The sequence below is a fragment of the Artemia sp. Qi Xiang Cuo genome, chromosome 12 (genome assembly GCF_049724085.1).
Source record: "Artemia sp. Qi Xiang Cuo chromosome 12, ASM4972408v1, whole genome shotgun sequence".
NCBI classification, from domain to species: domain Eukaryota; kingdom Metazoa; phylum Arthropoda; class Branchiopoda; order Anostraca; family Artemiidae; genus Artemia; species Artemia sp. Qi Xiang Cuo.
Genome location: NC_142805.1, coordinates 36,720,131 through 36,741,262, shown reverse-complemented (window position 1 = coordinate 36,741,262; position 21,132 = coordinate 36,720,131). Strand labels below are relative to the sequence as shown.

Here is a 21,132-nt window from a genome sequence, read left to right as displayed (position 1 = left end):
ATTTTCTCTTCATTGTTTCATACGTTGCTGATTTAGATTGCAATGTACCAATTATCCGGTGAAAACATTCTTAGGTGTTTCGGGATGCTATTCATTAATCAGAGTATGCAAAATGTGGGCACGGAGAATGTGTTAAGTTTTTTTTTTAATTATTATTATTATGTGGCCAGTCTAAATGGCGTTTAAGAAAAATTATTCATTATTCAATGACGAAAATTCTTCCTTTTTGAAGAGGAGGGTTATTCTTATTTTCAGTTATTCTTTTTACGATTGTATATAGCTCAGTCAATCAAGTGCTTTGATGCTAAAAACCTAAGAAATAAAAAGCAGTCAACCAACTTGGCTTCTCATCGGCTCACAAAATAATCATACTCAAAAAGAAAGGGATATCATCCATTCTTTCCCCCACTCATCCCAGCTATCTTTTTTAGTCCGGCGCGTGCTTTGAGTTCCACAGAACTGTATCCAAGTGACGTGGAGCAAATCGTCACAATTCCAGCATCCTTGGTTCTGGGGAAAGTAAGGAATATTGACTCCAAGGAACGGTTGACCTTGCACAAGTACTTCAACTCCAAGTATGCTAATGACAGTGATTTGTAGTGTATCTTAAACGTAATGGGATAAGAGCATTAAATAGTTCGGTAAGGTGATATGTACTCTTTCTTTTTAAGTCAACTGATTTAGGGTTGATAAGAAAAGACACATAATATTTTATTTTTATTCAATACGTTCCCCAATCAAGATAAATTCACTTTGCTTGAAATCGTGTACAAATAAAGGTAAAGAGCGACACCAACACTTAAAGTGAGTTCGAATTTTCGATACATGAGCCCTTTTGTTCCCGGAGCAAAGTGATTGAACTTTTTATAACATTGCTCTTGGATTATATAATTTCTTCTTGAACCACTAAGAAAGAAAAAAAAATACAAACTTTAGCGTAAATAGTTGTGAGCTGAAGGGGTCACCCAGCCCCCTCATATATAACATGAGTTATGTTCGCTTTAAGTTTTAATGCCCCTTTATAATTTCCTTTGATAGAACTTGCATCTTTTTCAATCTTTTTTTTTGTTCTGATGTCATGTTTAAGATTATATTACATTGAAAGGTAAGTAAAGAGTCAATATACCGGGAAATCTAAAAATGGAAGATTTCAATAACAATAAATACTTATCAAAAGAATTTAAATTTTTAGGGGATTCCAAATATGCGAGCTTCATTGACTTCAGATTTACCTCCCACTACGGAACCCATCACTGTTTATCCAGTGCTAAAATTCAGCACCACTAGGAGGTTGAGGCCCCCCCCCCCAGAGACTCCCCTCTTTAAAATGCAGTGTAACCAGTGCAAAACCATGATTCGAAATAAGGTCTCGTTTTGGTATACACATTTGGGTCTCATTTAAATAGTCACACAAAAAAATTGGATCATCCTATAAATAAGGAGGTGGTTATTCCCACGAAACTCCCGGTCTTCATGCTTAAGCTAGACTGTTTATAATAATATTCCGCTATTTTGAATACCCTTTTCATGGTTGCAGCGATCGCTGCAACCTGATAAAGAACAAAGTTTAGTTCATTTCATTAAAAAACTACTGTTTCAGCATTAAGAGGGGAGCTTCCAGCCCTCCCTCCTCACCACCTAATTGCAGAGTTGATTCATAACTATTTCTACCAACGAAACGGGGTCAGGAGATCAAAACCCCTCTCCATGTTTATCTACAGGAACTCTTGCGGAAGTTTCTAAAATTTTCGGCCAAAAAATGCACTTTATTAATCAAAACGACAAGATTTAAACAGAATGAACTTGTATCATACCCTGAAATTCCAAATTTGAGCGAAGTTTAGCCCCCCTCCTTCCATAAGATAGTTCAGTCGTATTTTCCAAGATAGCTGCTTCGCGACTATGTGATATTATATAGCTATAAAGTATTTTGTATTAGAGGATAAAAAGTCTATAATAGCACTTCTTTTTGCACGGACTTCATCTAGGTTTAGAAAGAAATACATCAAGCCGAAGCCCTACGGTCACTGAAACTCGGAGAAAATTTACAATATTTGGATTTAATCAAGACATTTCCTGTGTTTCAGTTAGTTTGTATGTTTAAGGAAGTCCATTTTTAAAAGTTCGGGTCTCGTTAAATCCTTGTGATTTAACTTGTGGTGTCAATCGAAGGGGAATTTACCCCACTAAATTTCGAAAATTACCTTTGTTGGTATTTTAGTTGAAAAATGGCTTTTTTTAGTATTTCATTGAAGGAATTGAAATAAAACCAAATTGTCCCCTCCCCCTAAATTTTGAAAACATCCCCCCCTATATTTTCGTGAATTGACGCCACTGGGTAGATCAGGCAGTTCCATCTCATTAGTCATCAAATTTAATACTTAAATCGACGAAGATGTTCCTTGGTTTTAAACCAAAAACCATATTAATTCATGTGGATTCAAATCATCCCCGCAAATTTCCATCAAGTGCATGTTTTCTCTGTGAAAACCTTCTTCAATTTCACTAATAATTAATTTTGAAAAACTGTTTCAACAAAAAAAGTTTTTCAAAGAAAACTAAAGAGCTACATTAAATCAAAGATAAGCAGAAATAAAGTCAAATAATTTTTAAAGCGTAAAGTCAACATAAGTCACCATCAATAAATATCCCAAAACGAACGGAAATTACAATATATAACCGATTCAAACTCAAAACGAGCAGAAACCACTAGGGGTAGGGCTGACACCCACCGTGCCTTCTAAAGACCAGAATATAATTTGCACTTTACTCAAAACAATCCTTATTTCGAGCTTTGTGTTTTTATGTCTCATAATAAATATCGAAAAATAAAATCACCATCATAACCAAGATTCCTGAAAAAAAACAGTTTAATATATATACAATATTCATTTCTGGAAGTCTTAATAATTGTGGATTTACTAGAGTTAAAAAAAGAGAAACTTTTAACATATATTTTGTTTTGAGGAAAGAACAAATGTTCTGGTCTTTAGAAGGCACGGGGGATGGGATTTCAAAATCCGGTTTCAAAATCTGGTTTCAAACACGGTTTCATTACACGGTTTCAAAATCCAGTGTCAGCTAGTAATAGTTGAAACCGAGCAAACGACAAACCACAGCCCATAACAAACTAAATAAAAATAAAGACGGGGGTTTTAAAGAACCTGTTTAGTTACTGTTACCGTACCAGTTAGTGCTTAGTGACAAATATACCTCAGTTCACACTAATTTAGAAAGAATACCTTGCATTCAGATTTAACTGAACAAGTATCTGATGATTAGGATTTTTATGTTTTAAAAAAGAAACTGAAACCCGTTAAAAATGACGTCAGATGTAAAAAAAAAATTTACTGTTAAAATTGCCATTGTCACAAAGCCTTTGCTGGAGGTTTAGAGTCACCCATGAACAACAATGAAACCACGTTTGGCATGGGTAACACTATACTCATCACTCCTAATTTAGACAGGGGGTGTCTGGATTCAACCAATGGTCGTAGAATAGCAGGCGAGGTTATCTTGAAAGGAAACTGAAATATCAAGTGCCCTTTTCTGTCATTATGTACCGCAAAACAACAATTTTGGCCCAAATTAGGCTAAAATGCCGCAGAGTACAATATCGGAGATAACCAATCGCTTTGAAATGGTTGGAAACAGTTGGCTCAGGTTTTGCAGTCCCTCAGCTTAAAAACCAATAAAAATCACACTTTGCAAGGGTGACTTGACTACTGAGTCTTTCATTTTCTATTTTACTCCAGGGAAGATTATATTAGCCCAGGGGCTATGGCTTACCATTATAGTGTCCATTTGAAAGAAAATTGAAAGTTTTGGGCTTGTTTTTCATGGCACAACAAACTTTCTGTCACAAACAACAATTTAAGCCCAAATATGGCCCAGATGACGATGAGGGAAAATCCTGAGATACCCAGTCAATGTTTCGTGATAGAAACTCTAAACTAGAAATTGACAATCCCCTTCCCAAACCCAACCCCAGTTGCATCAATCGGGGGGAAGAGTGGCATTCCCCCGTAGGTTTTGAAAAAACATCTTTCTTGGTATATTCCCCTTGCTAAAAGGCATTGAAGAAATTGAAGAGAATGACAAAATTGCCCTACCCCTCCGATTTTGACAAATCCATGACAAAGTTGCCCACCCCCCCCCCTCCACCTCCGATTTTGACAAATTCATTTTACGCTTCCCATCCCTAAATTTTCGTAAATTGATGCCACTTACCTACCCTCATGTTAAACCATATCACGAACGCCACAAATTGAGCTAATAGTACGTTCTTTTTCTAGTCGTGATGCAAAGTTAATCTATAGCCCATAAACACCACCTGGACATATTCACTTCAAATCTGTCTACAAACTAATCAAAGTAAGCTCGACATTTATTTTTTGGACTCAAAATACTTTGTCTTTTTTCTCCAATACCATGCCAAATTAATTATTGCTAATGTTTTCAGTAAGGTGCTCATTTTGTCTATTTCTACAAACGCAGAGAAATACTACGAGTCAGTTTATTTGAGCAAGTTTTATGAATACATGTTGCACAGGCTGTGAAGCAATTTTTTTTTTTTACCTTCACGATTTGATTTTGCTCTTTTTCTATTTGAATAGATTTGTTCTTTTTTTTTCTTTAGAAAATATGATTAAATCAGTGGTTGGGTAGATAATAAACGTCAAATAGCCCTATTTGACTTACTTCAGCTGCATTTCTATACCTATAATAACACATCATAAAACCAACTAACTGAAACTTTTTCCGGTAGCATAAACAACTTTCCAAGAATAAGTCTCAGATGCCGGTTAAAAAGGGGTGTTATATCATCTAACTTAGGATATGTTTCAAAATTGTATTATGGAGCGGCCGCTAAAAAACTTTCCACTTATAATGTTTTATCCCCACGACGGAAATAAGATCAAATTAAAAACAAGCATTTTTACCAACTGCATGTATCGCTGAGAACTTTATGTGATAAAAACAATCTTTTACAACAAAAGGATTCACTTTCCGTTTGCTCTATATCGATTAGAAAACAAGAGAAAAACGACAAACAATTTTGCAATAGATATACGTAAAACTTCAATTTGTATAAATATATTATGTACAAACATAAAACTTAAAAGTATATTGACGAAAACCAAACTATCTCTCGAGTCCTAATTGGATCTTCTAGGGAGGGAGTAAAAAGGGAAGGTTTGAATAGAATGAGATGGAGGAGGAGCGTGCGCAGCTGTGTGGACCTCAGGCGGCTTTGTGACGCAGTAGTATACAAGAGAAAATGATAAAAATATTCAATAGGATTTTCGAGACACTGGATAAAACTTGTGTTCAGCAGAAGAAAAGAACTCAATTCAGCCCTGTACTTTTGTTAAATAAAAACAACGCGCTTTTTCAACTGAAAGTAGGGAGTAACATTAAAGCTCAAAATGAACAGAAATGAGTCCGTAAATGCAGAGGGTTGCTCCATCCTCAATATCTCGCTCTTCAACCTAAAGTATTTTAGAACTTAAAAAAACGTCTTATTCTAATTAAACGGTCCTTGTGTTTCGGGAGTGGTTATTAAGAAAATGGGACAAATAGTCAAGCTTTACCGTAAAAAGCAAGGTATTGAGGATGGGGAAACCCCCTCCCATATACGGAATAATTTCTGTTCGCTTAAGTTTCAATGCTGCTCCTTACATTCAGTTGAAAAACTTGTTGTTTTTATTTAATTTCTGATCGTTTTTCTTATAATGCTGAGAAATCCAGCTTCCCTCCATTGAAAATTCCTTCCCCCACAGAAAATTCCTCAAAGCAAAGTTCCTCCCACGTAAAATATCCCCGCAAAAAATTCCTCCCGACATTTCCATCCTCACTGGAAATTTCTTGCTGATGATTCCGCCTGAAAAATTCTCCTTAATATAGTTTTATTTCTGATGGTTTCACAAATCATGTAAGATAAACACCATCCGGGGGAAATTTTCCCTGGAAATCCCCCCCCCCTCCCCTCCAAATTGGAAAGTTGCTACCGTGGAAAATACCCCCATGGACAACCCCTCCAGACAATCTCAACCCCGCTGAAAATTTTCCCCGGAATATCTCCAAATTTTAAATTTAGTCGGTAGAGACAAAGTAAGACAAAAAAAAAAAAAAAAAAAAAAATTGTAAAGGAATTCTGTCAAATTTCCACAGTGTAATATGTCCCCTGGAGAACACGACCCCGGAAACTTCCCTCTCACGGAAGATTTTCACCGTAGTAAATCCCCCACGCAGAAAATACCCCCCCCCCTTAAAGAAAAAAGATGTCTGAATGCTTCCCAATAACAAATACTATACGTAAACAACGGGTAAATTTCGTAACTTACAGCCCTTTTCCAGGCACTGTGGGGGGGGGGGGTCATGTTACCCTCAAAAGGCCTTTCAGCAATGCTGAACAAAAAGGCCATTTCCAAATATTCTTCGGATGACTTGGGGAAAAAAGGGACGAGGGTGGGAGGTTACCTGCCCTCCAATCTTTTTGGTTACTAAAAAAGGGCACTAGAACTTTTGATTTCCGATCAAACGAACCGTCTCCTAATCTTCTATGATCACTGGTTCGATACAGTCACCCATGGAATAAAAACACGCATCCGTAATCTTTCTTCTGGCAAAAAAAAAATGCCACAAAAAAAACCTCTCATGCTTGTAACTTTTGATGGGTAAAATTAAACTTAATGGACTTAATATATTTTGAACCAGCATACAAATTTGATTCTTTTGATATGTCTATTGTTATCAAACTTTGTTTTTTAGAGTTTCGGTTACTTTTGAGCCGCGGTACTACTTACTTACAGTTCGTTACCACGAACTGTTTGACTAAGCAAGATCTCGCAAGATATTGCCCCTGATCGTATTGATGACCAGTGTACAGTTTTTAAAATCTTTTTTTTTGTGAATTTCTATATTTCCTTTTAGTGGAAAAAATACTGTTTATATTCTTATGTTTAGATTGTGTCACTTTTATTAGTGAGATATCCCGATCAATTTCCAGGCAACAAATTCAATGACTGTTCACCAGCCGGAAAAACAAATAAACATGGTCATATTTAATGACTGAATCCAATATGGACTGCTGTGCGCTTTTTTAATCTCTAAATCTGCTAAAAAAAAACTTTTAAGCATTAGTTCTGACTTGTTTTTTCAAATCACAATATGTACTAGCTTTAGATAATTTCGGAGACCACACTGCCTTTCCATGACGATAAATAAAAGTTCAAATAGGGATAAAATCCTTTTAATAGACAGTGATGATGATAACAGTGATAGAAGTTCACAAAAATACCAGATATTTCGGTCACTGTATATGTGACCAAAATATCTGGTATTTTTGTGAATTTCTATCACTGTTATCATCATCACTGTCCATTAAAAGGATTTTATCCCTATTTGAACTTTTATTTATCGTACCAGCTTTTTTGTGGTTTCGTTTTTTGGTTTTGCGAAATGATCTCTTTTTTAATGAAAATAATAACTTTAAGCTCAAATTTGAATTTTACACTCAAAGCGTTTTGATTTTGGACAATTACACTGCAAAGCAAGCTTTAGAGATCCAGGAATTGGAAAAGCATATGGCAGTTTCATAACACATTATGCGCTTGAAACTGAATCTTATTTGTGGTCTTGGACACCGTCCGGTCATTCATTACAGGCTGGGACATGGGCTGCCACCTATATATTATTTTCATCAAAAATTACATCTTCAGAGACAATTCAGTTTATATTTTAGCCATGTCAGGTTCTAAAGTAAATCCAGAAACTTAAAACAAATAAACAAACCCATAAAAGACCAAACTTAAACTATGAAGATATTTTCCTATATAATTCCTTTTTTTTTCTGAGTCACGAAAGTAAATTCTTAGTCTCTTCATCTAAAATAAAACCCTATCACTCCTGAATTTACCGTCCGCTGGTGGTACAACTGCCACGTCAATCGGAATTCAACGACAAACAGTAGTAAATGTAGAACTTTGAAAAAAGTTTAAAACAAATTTTCAACCATGTCTTTTCCAAATATTGGGACTGAAAATTACTTCTGAAATTTTTTGTGCATGATAATTGGTAAGCAAGAAGGGGTAAGTAGACAAAAATTGGAAAAGTAACGCATATGAAAATCTGTTTTAGGGCCACAAGACATTAAAGAAGAGTTATTGAGGAATATACGATTTTGGGTCAACATTTGGAAAGGAATGAATCGAAAACGCGAGGCAGGACATCGATGCAATCGTTTCAAGATATTTTATTGTCAAACATAATTTCCAATGGATTTAAATGTAATTACAGCACTCAAATTCCACAAATAAAAACCAAGTAAAGTTTCTCAGCCTATATTACAAAACTTCAACATCAGAAAACTAACAAATTAAACAGTTATCTCATCCAAAAAGGGGGGAAAGTGGATGGGATATGGCGTTCCCTTGCTGACAAAACTGCTGCGCAGATCGGGAAGCTTTCTCCAAATCCGTTGGAATTTCGATTCCTATGCAGCATGCTACTGTGTATGCGGATCTTGAACTATGTGAATAGAAGCAGTAGCAAAAGAAATTTCCAGAGGGAGAAGTTAGTCCAGTCCAGGTCAAGAAGCAGTCAAGGTCTCAGTGAATTAGGATTAAAGAGCTCAATGGAATGTGCCGCTCTAGCTGGCTGTTGTCGGGTCAAATATTTATTAACTGTTAACTCAGAATTTGGTCCCCTTCAACCAGCTGTAGTTGCCATTTACATCATCCTCTTTTAGTGAAAGTGTAATTTTAATGTGATTACCTGAAGATGCAGTTTTTAGGTACAGTATAAATGTTCTATATAAATTAATTTAAAAACTTTCTCTTCTATTTACGCTATTCTAGAAGTTCAAAACGAATATGGAATTCATGTCTTGGGAACATAGTTTCCAAGTTCTATGGCTCCGAAATTAGGCTTTGTCCACCCCACCCTCACTGATTTTTATTTTATTTTAGTCCAGTGGTTCTCAAACTTATTTAGACACTGTACCCCTATTTACCCACAATACATTTTGATACCCCTTCTCAGTTACCGGTACTAAGTAAACTATAGCTAAAATATAAATGAAATTACCAGTTCTACAGTTAAAGAGTTGTTTTATTTTTTTGTTGGCCGGCCGTACCACAGTTTGAGAACCACTGTTTTAGTCCATTAGTGTTTAGTGTTTATTTTATTTTAGCTCTGATATATCAAATTCCTTATACATTGTTTACTAAAATGATCTATTTTAATTTGACCTTTCTCCTTATTTTGACGCAGTATTATCACAAAACTAAACTCTTAAAAATTGGCTATTGATATGTAAAACGAATTTGGCTGTTTTACAGCTAAATATAGTCTTTTTGAAACAAATAGTACTTTGTCAAGTTTAGTTCAAAGCATGAATAAAATGCAACATTTAGGAGCTCATTCGTTTCAGATTCCTGTAAATCAAATTCATGGGTTTGAAAAAGGATGGATGTGAAAAGAACTTCGATTAAACAGAATGTTTTCAAAATAGTGATGAATAACTTATTTAGACGTAAGAGGTATAGAGACGTAAGACGCAAAAAGTAAGAAAATAAAAATTTGAGACCTTTAATGGGTGATTTGTTTTAAATTGGCATGACCCTGTATATTCGTTTACCTGATTTTGATGAAGAAGAATAGACAATGAGGATGTAAATATCTAATGAACATAGAATCTCTATGAATCCTTTGGCACTATTTTGACCTAGAATCATGGGTGAAATACTGATTAATTTTCGAAATAGTGTCAAGAGTTTTTACTCTCGGTACACTATTATGTACACTGAATAATCAACGACCTAATAAAGCATCTGCGATTATCCAAAGAGAAAAAAAAACTAATTAATTTTATGAACATACTTATAAGGCTTCTGAATAACAAAACATGAGAGGAAGCAGAAAGGGAAAGAAACCGACACAGATGCAAAGAGAAAGAAAAAGAGAATGTGCTGGGGCAAAGAAAGAGATGGGGCAGAGAGATAGGAGGTAAAAGAGAAAGAGGATTGATTGGTCTCAACCTTAAGTTATAATATTCAAGAGAGTGTGTTCGATTTATCTCCTAGGTCGACAATAACTAATAAAATAAAGGATTTAGAGTTAGAGGATATACCAAAACAGATAATATTTTGTACGTTTGGAACATAATCTAACCAATTTTAGCGCAAAAAAAAACTCTCTTTGAGTCACCTAGCCAAGGGAACTATTATTGCATAAGTTTATTCTTAGAGATTTTGTGACTCTGATGCCAACATTTTATGAATTTCTTTTTTGATATGGCCTTTATCTGTATGAAACATGATTTAAATTAACAAAATGGGAAAAGAATTTTGTGAAAGCAGAAAGTGACATTTTCAATTAAAGGAGTAAAAAAAGAAAACAAAAACAGGATAAGAGGTCACCGGAACAAATCTTGAGGGCGGGCACCCCCTGGACCTGCCAATGCTATCCAAAGCTGGCAGTAGAGTTATTCTTGACAGAAATGTCTGCATCACAGAAAGGGAGGGGAGAACAAGGGGCATTCCCTCAAAATTTATCGAATAACCTTCCCCTCTAAACCAAGGATAAGCGTGCAAACTTTGAAGTGAAAACACACTCTTTGAGCCATTCATCCAGGAAAGGACTTCAGAAAAAGAAGCAGACTTGCTTCAGAATTGCTAACCTTTAGAACATTCTTCCATCACCACGATTGGTGAAAATATTTCAGAGAATTACGTAAAAAACACTGGCCAATAAAAAAGTTTATAGAGCCAACATTTTTTTTGGTTTTCGCTACTAAATATTCCACATAGAATGTTTGAATCAAACTTCGCCCTCTTTTAAACAAGCATTTATTTTTCGTACTTTTGAACAGACTATCCAAGTTGTCAATTGTGTAGGATATGGATTTATCCCACTAACTAAATGCCAAATTACAAGTTGCTTCTGTGCGATAGAATGAATAAAAAGTCAGGCACAAAAATATTTCGTAAACAAGGTTTTATTTTCAGATAAATGGTAATAAAGAATTTTAAGTTCACTAGTCATATATCTGAGGCTAATACTGAAATATAGAGATAAAAATTCAAAAGATTTTGAATATATATTAAATAAATAGTATCTGACTTCCACCAAAGTTACAATTCAAGAAGGCTGACTTGTAAGGAGAATTATGTTTAAGTTTACTAAGTTTACTTAACTTTAGGTTTTCTTACAAATCAACCTTTTGTCAAATATGTGCTTATTACGTTTTTTTAGTTTGTCTATTAAATCAAAATATCAGCCTTAAATTATAAAGATCACTAGATCTTTCAACTACGCTGAACAAAATGGCTATCTCAAAATCTTGACTATATGTATTTGGGGAATTGGTTGACATGGGGGGGACTGTTTCCCCTCTAATTACTTTTGACTATTAACAAGGGCACTAGGTTGAAATTTCGAATCGAGTGAACCCCTTTAGAAGTATCTACGACAACTCCTTCTATACGGTGACCTGGTCTTTACTTAGACAGCAATAAGCACAGCCTATGATTATTGATTTAGGACAGCCCCCTGAGTAATTCCTGGGTTTCAAATACTTATATTACATTTGCGTATACGAAGTTGGGGGCAGGAGTTTAATGAGGCAAATAACTAACGCAGTGAACCTTTAATTATGCAGACTGAAAATTCCTGCAGGGCCCATTTAAAAATGGAGTAACATTTCCACCATTTGCAAAATATTCAATTAACAGATTTTGCGTAACTATGTTAGACAGTAGTTTTCAAAATTATACGAAAGAAACATAAGCAAAAGGGTAAAAAGAAGAAAGGATACGAAAAGAATAAAATTATAAAACAGACCCAAAACTATTTTGGTAGAAGAATCGATGATGAACGGAAAGCACTACTCCTTTAATAATATTAAATAAAAAAAATAAGTTTTTTTAACTGAAAGTAAGGAACCATGTTAAAACTTAAAACGAACAGAAATTATTCCTTATATGAAAGGGGCTGTCCCCTCCTTAACGCCTCACTCTTTACGCTAAAGTTTTTCATTGTATAAAAAAAAATAGAGTTGTGAGAAAGTCAAACTTTAGCGTAAAGAACAAGGCGTTAAGGAGGGAACAGCCCCTTTTATATAAGGAATAATTTCTGTTCGTTTTAAGTTTTAACGTCGTTCCTTACTTTCAGTTAAAAAAAACTTGTTTTTTTTATTTAATTTTTGAACGTTTTTGAATAAATGCAGGTTTTGATCTTGGCTCATCGTACATGAATAATTCAAACAAAATTTGCATATTATTTTTCTTTTATTTGGTTAAATGGCTTTCTCGAAACTTGTTTAATTTTATTTACGAACGTTTTTATTAGTAATAATTATACGTAACTTGCGAATTAACTTACGTAACGAACTTCTATATCCATATATTTTTAATACGTATATTAGAGGGTTTGCCCCCTAGTCAATACCTTGCTCTTTACGCTAAAGTCCGAATTTTGTTCCAATTCTCTAAAAATTACCGCTTAATCACAAAGGCCGTTACTTAGAATAAATAGCTCTTATGAAAGTACTAAAAAATCTTTGGCGTAAAGAGCAAGGTTTTGACTAAGGGGTGAACCCAAGCATACACGTAATATTTTCTGTTCGTTTAAAGTTTTGATGTTGCTGCTGTTGCAGTTGAAAAACTTGTTTTTTTTATATTTAGTTTCTGATGTTTTTTTAAATAATGTTGGGAAGTCGGGCATCCCCTTCATAGCAATGTCCCTTCCCCCATGAAAACTTCCTTCATGGAAAGTTCCTCCCACATAACCCCCGACCAACCCCCCCCCCACTACCAGAAAATATATCCCCTGAAAACGTCTGTATACTTCCCAATAACCAATACTATATGTTAACATTGGGTAAAGTTCATAACTTTCAGCCCTCCCCCCGGGAACTTCGGGGTATTAAGTCATCCTAAAAGACATACTTATAATATTTTCGAACATGCTGAACAAAATGACTATCTCAAAATTTTGATCGGGTGACTTTGGGGAAAAAAATGAGCGTGGGAGGGGCCTAGTTGCCCTCCATTTTTTTTGGTCACTTAAAAAGGGCACTAGAACTTTAATTTCCATTCCAATGAGCCCTCCCACGATATTCTAGGACCACGGGGTCGATACGATCCCCCGTGAAAAAAAAAAAAAAAAAAAAAAAAAAAAAAAAAAAAAAAAAAAACATCTATGATCTTTCTTCTGGCAAAAAATGGAAAATTCCACATTTTTGTAGATAGGAGCTTGAAACCTCTATAGTAGGGTTCTCTGATGCGTTGAATATAATGGCGTGAATTTCAATAAGGTTCATTAGCTTTTAGGGGTTATTTCCCCCTTTTTTCGAAAATAAGTGAAATTTTCTCAGGCGGATACCTTTTGATTGTTAAGACTAAGTTTGATAAAACTTATTTATTTTAAATCAGAATTAAAATCCGATTGTTTTAATGTATCTATTTGTATCAAAATACCGTTTTCTAGGGTTTCGGTTACCATTGAGCCGGGTCGCTCCTTACTTACAGTTCGTTGCCACGAACTGTTTGACCATTATGAACATGTACTTGTACATGTACCTGTACCATTATGTACAATACAGTGTCCATGAAGGATCAGGAATGGGCTTTGTCGTGATTAATAAATGGAAATTGAACAAAATTGATAAATAACATCCAATCAAACAAATATTATATGTGTAAAAAATAAAAACATGCTATAAATCAGTCTCGTTAGAGGGACATGTCAGCCTACATAGGTTTTGGTACTTCGAATATCTGCAATCCCTTTTGATCATTTTAATTTAATACAATTTTGAAACTTCAATACAGTTTGACGTGGGGTTGCAGGGAGCCCGAGGTATATTGGACGTTGAAAAGGCGAAAATCAAGAACCATTTATTTGCTGTCTTTTCATTTCGGAGTTTCAAACGTTGTCGAACACCATTCTTTCATCTGTTTTTAAGGTCTTTAGTTGTGGAAAGCTTTCTATATTCTATACTAATCTCAGGTTCTATAATTAGTGGTCTTAGAGACTCATAAATACCAACTTTACTGGAAATCAAACGCTAACTGCGGAATGCATTACCAGTATTCCAAAGTTTGTTTCCAGTAGTTTTCTAGTAGCCTAGTAGTTTGTTTTTGAGTTGAACTTCTTTATTGCACATATTTGTAAGCCGATTCAGCTGATGGAAAGAGCTTTAGCAAAGGTCCTATCCTCGAATGGTATACCAGATAAATACGAGAATGACATTGCTGCGGTTAAGATAAGAAATGAGGTTAATAGCTCGTTTCGTATTAAATAAGGAGTTAAGCAATATTGCGTTCTATCTTCATTTATATGGATCATATAAATGAACTTTATCCTAAGGAGCACAGCAAAGGCAATGGCAGAACACAGAATCAGATGGGGAAGAAAACTCTCTTAGACTTAGATTATGTCATTAGATTATGTCAGCACAGATTTTTAAAAAGTAGGATATTTTTATATCTAATTCTACATTTTAACAGTCGATGTTGATACAGAACAAAATACAGATTTTCTTCTCTTTTTTTTCTGGCAGAAGTATTTCAATCTCGTCCTCTCATCTGTCATAAAAGGAACACAGCTGCTTTCGAAAAAAAGAGAGAATCTGTCTTTCGATCGACAACCGTTCACTGTTTCCAGAATAGAGCCTTCAAGTTTATTTTCAGATCAAAGACATTCAGTAAAGAGAAGAGAAAAGGTCTTGAGACCAGCTCAGTTTTCGCGATACCATATTCCGAGAGGAAGTTAGGAGCCAATTGGCATCTCAACTTATTAAATTAATATCCTTTGCAACTGGCTCAAAGCATCAGAGGACAAGGGATACATATTTGCCGGATAAACATAAGGAAAAGATGATTTTCAGACAGAAAAAGCATATAAGAAAGGTCAGCTTCAAAGTCCACATAAAGCGGAAAATATTAAAAATTAAAAAAAAAAAAAAAAAGCACACCTACTTCAAGGAAAAACAGAGGGAGCAAGCGACACAGCATAAGAGAGAGCGACACAGCGTTACACTATCGAAATCCAAAACTCCCATTTTAGGTAGCCTATGTAGTCACGTACCGTTTTGTACGAATCCCGATCCTTTCTGGAGATGCAACCAAAGAAAACGTCTGAGTTAACTAATGAGATTAAAAGTGTACCTTGATATAACATTTCCACAATTATGAAGGGTAGAGTCTATATATATATATATATATATATATATATATATATATATATATATATATATATATATATATATATATATATATATATATATATATATATATATATATATATATATATATATATATATATATATATATATATATATATATATATATATATATATATATATATATATACATATATATATATATATATATATATATATATATATATATATATATATATATATATATATATATATATATATATATATATATATATATATATATATATATATATATATATATATATATATATATATATATATATATATATAAGCTAAACTGAATATGTATACGACAGAACCAAATACAAAGGCATTCCATTCCAAAATCAATATCTCCTTAGGCTTGGCTAGCATTAAGGAACAAATAAGCTAACCAAGAGTGAATAATACAATGACATTCATTCAAATATGCCATAGCCACGATTGTTCTACTTGATAAAGATAAAATGGGAAATCTTTTAAGCATCCAATCCCAAAAGACAAACAAGAAGAAAGATATTAACTTGAGAGAAGGCAATAATGAGGACAAGGCCCTTTTCTTGCTCTGATGAAAGCCCCCTGGGTGAAAAGACAAGGGTCATTTATCCCATTCAAGCAGCAGTCAGTCTTCTCCAAAATGGTAGACTCGAAACTTTGTTGTGCATTTGAAAAAGGTGACTCAAGTCTCAATGAGGGAAAAATTCTATAACTGAAGAAAATATTTCCCCTGGCAAATAACAAAATACTTCGTTTTAAAATCGAAAGCCTGGAAACACTCAATGAAGATACATCCTGGGAACATAATGTCCGGAGAAAAAATTAGCCGATAGCCAAATTCTAAAATTAAAAGCAAGCCTCAAAGACATAATTTCCAGACCTTTCAACTACGCTGAACAAGGTGGCTATCTCAAAATTTTGATTATATATGTTTTGGGAATATATGGGCATGGGGGAGGCTTGTTACCCTTCAGCCACTTATGACTATTAAAAAGGCCCTTAAAAATTCCAATCGATTGAGGTTTTTTTTTGAAGTTTCTACGACAACAAATAACTATATAAAAATTTCTATCAGTTGCATTTTAGGAAAATAAAAGGGGTGGGGTGGGAGTATCCGCCCTCTGTTAACTTTGAATCTGAAAAAGGGGACTAGAACTTCTGATTACCAATCCAATAAGCCCCTCCTGATTACCAATCCAGTGAACACCCTCCGAAGTTTATACGACCACCCAATGCCCCCAGGGCATAACTTAAAACCCTGGCCCCGAGGGCTGGGGGGGGGGGTGTCATCCTCAAATATACAATTTCCAGACCTTTTAACGACACTGAACAGAATGTTTATCTCAAAATTTTTATTGGATGTGTTTGGAAAAATGGTGGGCGTGTGAGGGATGTTAGTTGCCCTCCAATCATTTTCGACTATTAAAAGGGACAATAACCCCTTCAATTTCCAATCGAATGAGTCTTTTTCGAAGTTTCTACCACAACAAATGGCCATCTCAAACTTTCTATCAGTTGTATTTCAGGAAAATACGGTGTGTGTGTGAGGGAGGGGGTGGGGTATAGTGCACCCTCCAATCACTCTGAATCTTAAAAAGGGCACTAGAACTTCTGATTACCAATCCAATGAGCCCCACCCGATGTTTATACAATCATCCTTTCTATATATACCTTATATGCCTCAGGGCATAATTACTCTGAGGGCTGTGGGGGGGGGGGGGGGTTGTCATCCTTAAAGACATAATTTTCGGACCTTTCGACAACGTTGAACAAAATGGCTATGTTTTGGGAAAATGGTGGGCGTGGGAGGGGTGTTAGTTGCCCTCCAATTACTTCCGACTAATAAAAAGGGCACTAGCCCTTTCAATTTTCAATCATATGAGCTTCTTTAGAAGTTTCTATGACAACAAATGGCCATCTCAAATTCTATCAGTTGCATTTCGGGAAAATACGAGGTGTGGGGGGGGGGGGGTATCCACCCTCAAATCACTGTGAATCTTAAAAAGGCCACTAGAACTTCTGATTACCAATCCAATAAGCCCCACCGAAGTTAATACGATCACCCTTTCTATATAAACCTTATATACCCCCAGGGCATAGCTTACAACCCTTGCCCTGAAGGCTGTGGGGGGGGGGGGGGGTGTCATCCCACAAGACATAATTTTCCGGCCTTTCAACTACGTTGAACAATATGGCTATCTCAAAATTTTGATCGGATGTGTTTGGGGAAAGGGTGGGCGTGAGAGGGGTGCTAGTTGCCCTCCAATCACTTTGACTATTAAAAAGGACAATAGCCTTTCATTTTCCAATCGAATGAAAGTTTCCTTTTCGAAGTTTCCACGACAACTCCTTCGATACGAAGTACCCTAGTTTAAAACAAAAAAAAAAACAAAAAACAAAACAAACAAAAGAAAAAAAACTAATAATAATAAATAAATAGTGCATTGTATAGTAATAGTACATTGTATAGTACATTGTATAGGCAATAGTACATTGCCTATGATACAAAACTTTTCAATAGAAACTTAGAAAGGAGTATGCCTGCCATCTATATTAAAAAATAAGTCGTGCTCCATGATAACAGAATTACCTTTACTTTCTATTTCTACATTGTCGGATAAAAATTTTTCTTACCATTTTTTTGTTGAAATCAAAATATTTTGCATGACAAACTAAAGTAACTTGATCAAACGTAAAAGTCGAGTAATTATAACAGCCCACAAAGTTCACAAATTAAGTTTCTCTAAAATAAGCTCATTATCGCATTAAACGAATATGTACATGTCAATGTTACGACTAAAGGTTGTATCAGACATTTTCAAAACTTCTGAAATGATTGCCAGAAACTGCTTGCTGAGCTACATTCAAAGGGAGGATCTGAACCGCAATATATGCTCAATCACACTTAGATCCTCCTGATCTAACCTACAGTGCTAACCCTTCCCTTGAAAACAGCTTAGCAAACCCGCCATCCCCCTCCTTCTTCAGCGGAGTAAAATGCTTGAAATTTATTTGCGTTATACTGAAAACGCATGTATTTTGGACGAAGATAATTTTATTATTATATAATTTTTTATTTGTCAAAACCTTAAAAAAAAAAAAAAAAAAAAAAAAAAAAAATCCAATATTACTCTAAATAACTAATGAAAGTAGACTGATTGTAAATAATGTAACTAATGAGAGTAGACTGAGCAAGTTTTATTTTTCAAGTTTACAATTATAAAAGAGCAAATTTTTAGATTATATTTTATTTTCACTAAATTCCAAAGATGAATTTAGAATATTTTATTTTTCATAGTTAAATAAGCCTGGAAGAGTAGGAGGACAGTTCTACGAATCAAGATTAGGAGATTAGAAGCTATGGTGATGGAAGTAGTCGGGTAAGGTACTAGAATATGGGAATCTAAAAAAGCTGAAAAAATCTGTTAAAGTACCAAGGACACCAAAAATGAAAACTATTTCTTTAAATTGGTCAAGTGGAAACTTACACAACCTTAAAAAAGAGAGGGAAAAACTGGAAATTCAATTTTTAAAAAGAAAGATCTTCATTTTGAAACTGTAGTCTGTGAGCAAAATCGTAGCAAATTTAAAAAATTGAAAACATTTGTTGATTAATAGCAGAATGAGCAAAAAAAAAAAAAAAATATCATCCTATAAGCTTAGGAAGTGTTGTTTGCCTGATTGCTGTCGCAAAAGCAAAGCAATCACATTAATTTCTATACCCAAAAAGGGGTTTGGAGAATGGGCAAGACTGGTGAGTGAAGATTATGGTCCAGGCAAGAACAAATACTTGTCTGCCTGCACTGTTTTGCCAAGCCATAAACGTTGTGTTCTTCACTTTCGAAGCGAAGATTTTAAGTTGGAACTACTTCTGGAAAGGTTTGTTCCTTGAAAAAAGAATTCAAAGCCATGTTTCCTCAAAAAAGCATGATCTAGCTATTGTGGCTGGAATTTGTGGCCCTCCGGGACTTCTCAACTATGAAACAGTTTTTTGGTAAATATTAATGGCTCTAGAAAAAGTATTTAGATTTATTCTATTGTTAGTTTTGCAGAATAGTAACTTTTGCTGATATCTTGTGTAGGCTAAGAAATTCAATAGGTTAGGCCTATGGAATTTGCTTGAAATTCTCTACATTTTTGTACTGCATAAGTAATATATAATACTTGCCTATAGTTTTGACATTTACAAGAAATGCATAACCAAACATTAGGCTATATGCAGAAAACTTTTCCATGGCCACCTAGTTGGCTAATAAGCTAGCCATTACAAGATACTTTTTCTTTTTTAAAGGTTGTGTTAAAATAACTGAACCAGTCTCTTAGGCCAAATTAATGAGTATATATAAGTTTAAATCAGTCACCTGGTGGGGTAATGTTGAGGCAGTATGATACTGCCTAGCCTACCTAGTTGACAATTAAAATATCTAGATCTATTTATACAGGGGTTTATATTAGGGTCTGAATAGTGTTCTGTACTTTAGAGTCCACTTAGGTTTAGAGCTAAACATAAGTATATAGCAGGCTGGGGAAATTGCTTTTTGGACAACCAGTAGGCCTATAGGCTATTTTTGCACATTGAAATTCCCTTGGCTAAAAAAATGTAAACAGGCTATAAATCTTAAGCTGATTATTGAGTATTCTGGCTCTTCTTCTGAATAAAACTATGGTACTTAGTTAGTACCTGGTAAACAGGTGAGAAGAACCACATCAAAATCTCAAAGATGCTATATGGAAAACAGGTTTTCGCTGCCTAGTGAGGTATTGGTCACTCCGTGACAAATATTTAAACTTTACTTTTTTGGGGTTGAAGGGGCAAAAAAAAATACCTAGGTTAGGTTAGGTATTTAATATAGGCTATGCTTTACCCCCCCCCCCCCCCTAATGTGCAAATATATAGCCCAAATGTGTTTCTTAACTATTCTATTTTTATCATAGTTTGTTTTATTTTATTAGCAGTAACCAAACTTGACTTCTCGCATGTTTACCGGCTACTAAATAAGAACCAAAACTATTTCCCAAATTTCAAACCATTAGGAAACAAAGATAAATATAGCATGATTGTTGTTTTCTCCCACAATTTGTGTTCATAATCAATAAGATAATTCTAGACAGAGTGGATTGCATATGGCTATTATTGCTCAAATCCCTTTATTTTTGATCCTAATGCTAGAAAAATAAGTAACATTCTATGATAAACTTCAATTGAATTAGATATAATTTCCTATTTAAGATCCATTTTTATCTTGTCATATATAGTTATGTAAAAGTTCAGTACAAGCACAAATTTCTACCCTCTGTATGTGACTGGTCCTTCGTGGCCATTCTTTAATGACAATTAAAATTTCAAGGATTTCAATATGAAAGTGAAGTAACAAATCAACAAAGCTTTTCCCCTGGTTAACATGAGAATTTCAGAGGAAAACAGTCTCAGTAACCATGTTGTTGTTATTCAGCTATTCTTGATGGAATCTTGACATTGCAACCAAAACTTGAAAACCAGTATAGTACACCTAAGTCTTATATGTATAAAGGTTTTGAAACAAGAATTTGCAGTATTTTTAGTTATTATTTATGATGAACTCTATTTTTTGTTTTAGAACAAGAAATAAGATTATTGGGACTGAACAACAGGAAATGTTTCTATAGAAAAAGTCTACGAGTCCTATGTACCCATTTGAACATTCGTCTATCCAACAAAAAGCTGTATCCAAACGAGGTCAAAATCAAAATAAATGGAATATATAATAAAAGAAAGACTAAGATAGTAGTATGTTAGCTTATACTTTGCATAAAGCTATAGCAATTGCCATGCTATTTGCATAAAGCTCTAAACCTTTTCAAAGAGAGTGAGTATCCTCTCACATGGTCTTCCTTCCATTGTTATTCTATGGGACCTCTACACGTGA

The 21,132-nt window shown here is 34.5% G+C and overlaps 1 protein-coding gene across 1 annotated transcript in view; it reads right to left on the bottom strand.

Moving 5' to 3' along the window:
* LOC148946077 (E3 ubiquitin-protein ligase MIB1-like) overlaps window positions 1-4,344 on the bottom strand; it is a 167,222-nt gene extending 162,878 nt beyond the window's left edge. The window contains exon 1 of the mRNA XM_089097596.1: window positions 4,231-4,344. The gene's annotated coding sequence lies outside the window, so the exon portion shown is untranslated. The remainder of the gene's footprint in view (window positions 1-4,230) is intronic.
* Between the last annotated feature and the right edge of the window lie 16,788 nt (window positions 4,345-21,132).